Genomic DNA, 4,112 nt, shown 5'->3' with positions numbered 1-4,112 from the left:
TCTCTTTGAAAGAGTCTAGGGAAGACACCCACATAAAGGGCAACTTTCACTTAACAGGTGGGAACACCCAACAAAGGGTAACTGAATTCATTGGGATTTGTCGTGGAGTTGGAAACGGGTTTTTTTTTTGGGGGGGGGCATTCAAAAGTGAACCCTTCCAGGTAAATATTTTACTCCTACTGAAAATCTCATAGATTGCCTATTCAGAAATAATAATCCCTGCTGGATTCAGTGGGTCTTACTCCCAGATAAAAGTGGGATTGGTACCCTAGCTCTGTCAAAGATGTGTGCTAAGGGCAGTTCCTTCTCAGATGCTTTACAAGAACTAAGGCCCTTCAAAATGAATCACACGATTTAATAACCAATCTCAACAGCGGGCTTTAGTTTAGAGTACAACAAGGAACTGTGACCTTCTCTTGTAAATTGAATCAAAAGGGTAACTGAGTTAGAAAAATGACCAAAGTATTACAGTGGTACCTCGCAAGACGAATGCCTCGGAAGACGAAAAACTCGCAAGACGAAAGAGTTTTTCGTTTTTTGAGTTGCTTCGCAAGACGATTTTCCCTATGGGCTTGCTTTGCAAGACGAAACGTCTTGCGAGTTTGTTTCCTTTTTCTTAAAACCGTTAATACCAGGGTGCATCCGTGCTTCGCAAGACGAAAAATCCGCAAGACGAAGAAACTCGCAGAACGAATTAATTTCGTCTTGCGAGGCACCACTGTATTCAGAAAGACAAGTATATCAAGGATTTGGTTTGTGGGGTGGTCATGAAAATGCTTTATTGGTTACACACACACACACACACACACACACACACACACCATTTTTGTTTCTTGACTTGCTTCTAATTGTGAAATGTCTTAGGCAAATTATGGCTCAAAAATGCAGTGATTGTTGCTGGACCCTCAAATCCCATCAGTGAGGGCTTATGGGAATGGTAGTCCATTAATATCTGGACAACTACAGGTTATCCCTCATATGCTCTAGGCTAGGATCTGCTATGATTTTTGCCCTGGAGACAATTATTTGTGTCATTGTTATATTTTTATTTCTGTCATTTGCAGAATGCATGGGGGACTCATTGCCACAAGAAGATGTGGTGACCACTACAATGGTTTACAAAAGATAAGTGGGACCTGGAACAAAATGTTGCAGTGTAGTGGGATGCTGTTCAGGATTCCAGGCAATCATTTTTTTTAATTAAAAAAAGCTTTATTGGGGGTGGGGGAATGATAAACAAAGCAGAATCCCTCCAGGGATGGCAATAGTTCAACATTGTACATGCAGCAAAAATATTCTTTAAAAAATAAAAATGTTTGAGCTTTGCATTCATTTAAAACAATCACACACAGGATCTGATAAAATGTCCTTCCCACAAACCATAAAATAAATTGAGTCGTTAAAAATAAACACAATTTTCCCATTGCCCTTTGTTCCTTAATAAAGTTAGTTATAATGCCAGTAAGTATTGAGAGCAAGTCTCTGTTTACAATGAAACACACTTAAATATATATTGCTTAAATAGGCAACAAGACTGAAACCATTCAAATGTACCACAATGAATATTGCAATTAGATCACAGTGAATAAACCATCGTTGTGTCTTGCCTTTTCCTGCAGTGCAGGGGGTTGGATTAGATGACATTTTAGGTCCCTTCTAACTCTACAATTCCACAATCCTATAAGGCAATATCTGGCCCTTTTTGCAGATGCATTCCGCAACATATCACTGACGCCATAGTTGTGCATTCGTGGTGGATTTATTCTAGGCTGTCCCCACATCATTTCACTTTATTGGGTGTTCTGCTACGCTTCCTCGATGTTACCCCTTGACTGATGTCGGGAAGGGCACTCTTGTGCTATATAGCGCAGCAAAAGTGGGGTGAAAAACATCCTGGAACATCTGTAGTATGAAAAGTTACAGGATTTCATCAAGAAGCTATGGGACACGTGCTGATGAGAAATTAATCTGTATGTCCATTCTGAAACTTTTGCAGGCGCCCTGAGAGCGGGATTGCACATAACTGCCCTGATACCGTCATAAGCACCAATCATAAGTGCATAATAAAAAGGTCACCTAGAGCCCTTAGACTGTGTTTAATAGCTGAGGATATTCCATGGGAGCTATTGGATCAGGTACATTCAGATGGGAGGCCCTCTGCCACATGCCGCTGCTTCCCTGTTCTTAGATGTTTGTAGAACCTTTGGCAGATTTTCATCCCCCCTTTGGCCAAATTTCCCAGCCATACCAGTAGGCAATTGATAATTTAACGTATTGGTCCAGGAGCATGGACTCTGTGGGGCCCCCCAGATGTTTCTGGATCCCATCCTCCCAGACGAATGTTTGCTGGGGCTGGTAGGGGTTCAAGTCTAACTACATCAGGAGGATATCGGTTTCCTCACTTCTCTTCTACTCCCAGCAACCCGCCCCCTTATTCCTTTCAGAGAAGCATTTGCAACTGCTGAGCAAGTGCAGGAGGTTTATACTTGCATTTCCTTCCCTTTAAAAACGAAATAAAATCCTCACCCGAATTCCAGTACTTTGAAACCTCAAAATTCTGATGGGCTGTGGCTCATCGTTATCTCCTTTTCTCCAGATGTACGGTACTTCCTTTTTAATCTCATCACTCTTAGCATGTCATACACCAGTGTTTCCCAAACTTTTTTGGGCAACGGCACACCTGTTTACTGAAAAAAAATCTCACGGCACACCACCATTAAAGCCCCGCCCCGTGACGTCAGCGCGCAGCGTCACGCCGGGAGGGACACACGAAAGTGAAAGTTTTTTCCCTCCCCCTTGCCGGGGAACCTCCAAGCTTTGGGGGTGGGAGGAGGCAGCAGAGCGAGGGACTGAGGGACGGCGGCAACTGAGGCGGCGGCGGCTGTTGTGGTGGTGGCGGCGATAGCGGGCGGAGGAGGGGGCGGCGGCGGGGCTTGAGGAGCCGTCGCCGGGAGTTGCTGCTGCTGTTGTTGCTGCTGCTGCCCGGACATGCCGGCCTCCTCCTCCTCCGCTGTCTCGCGCTCCTCCCTTTTGCACGCGCTGCCCCGCCGCTCGGCACCACCACCGCGGAGCCGCCCCCGGCTCGACGCGGATCCTCGCCGCCGCCGCCTCTCACCGCCCGACTCGCCCGCCTCCCTCCCACGGCACACCAGCCAATGTCTGACGGCACAGTAGTGTGCCGCGGAACACCGGTTGGGAAACACTGTCATACACAAAGCAAGCCTCTCTCAAGCATCACATGGCCAGAAGAAGGTGGCCTGGGAGGGGTGTTCTACTGGAGAGCCGAGGAGGTTGAACAGGGTTTGTGGGACAGAACCACAGTTTTCTAGACCATGCTCCATGACGAGGGGACGTCCAGCCCTTCCCATACAGAGCTGCCCCTTTCAGGTTTAAAACCAGGACACCTGAGAATTCTGCTAGCCCTTCCCCATAAAAAAATAATAATTCAAGCTTCCAGTCTGCCGCAAAATAGGACATGGCTCCACAGCTGCATCCATGCTGCAACTGAGGACGGTGTATGTGTTCTGTAAAATGGCACACATTAAATGCCTCTGTGAGTTAAAGGTTGGGATTGTATATTAGGGTGGCTCATTGTAAAGAGATTCCGTACAAAGAGGCCTGACTCCCCATTGGGACATCTGGTTGGCCACTGTGAGTCCAAGATCCTGGATTAGACAGGCCACTGGCCTGATCCAGCTATAGAGTTCTCTTCTTATGTTCAAATTTCTGGAAGGTCTCCAATGAATTTTTGGACCAAAGGGCCCCATCTAGTTACTGTGCGGAAGTCCTGAGCAAGCTCTGCAAGAAGAAACTAAATGCATTTCCAGCTGTAATGGTGGAAGATGGAAACAGAGCAGCTCAGGTGCTTGCAGGTGAGGATCAGCCAGAAGAGATGCTGGCCGAAATCCTGGAGGTATCCTATCACGACTATGACTAGTAGCTATTGATCGCCTTATAAGTTATACTCCTCTATGAATTTGTCTAATTCCCTTTCAAAGTTGTCTAAGTCAGTGGCCAACACTTGTCACTTGGTGAAAGAGCGCCTACCTTACATGCGAGAAGTCCCAGGTTGAGTCCCCAGCATCTTACCTCAAGACTAAATACATTTAAAA

Source organism: Podarcis melisellensis (genome assembly GCF_964234715.1).
Source record: "Podarcis melisellensis genome assembly, chromosome: 16".
NCBI classification, from domain to species: domain Eukaryota; kingdom Metazoa; phylum Chordata; class Lepidosauria; order Squamata; family Lacertidae; genus Podarcis; species Podarcis melisellensis.
Note: the sequence above shows the minus strand (reverse complement) of the source record.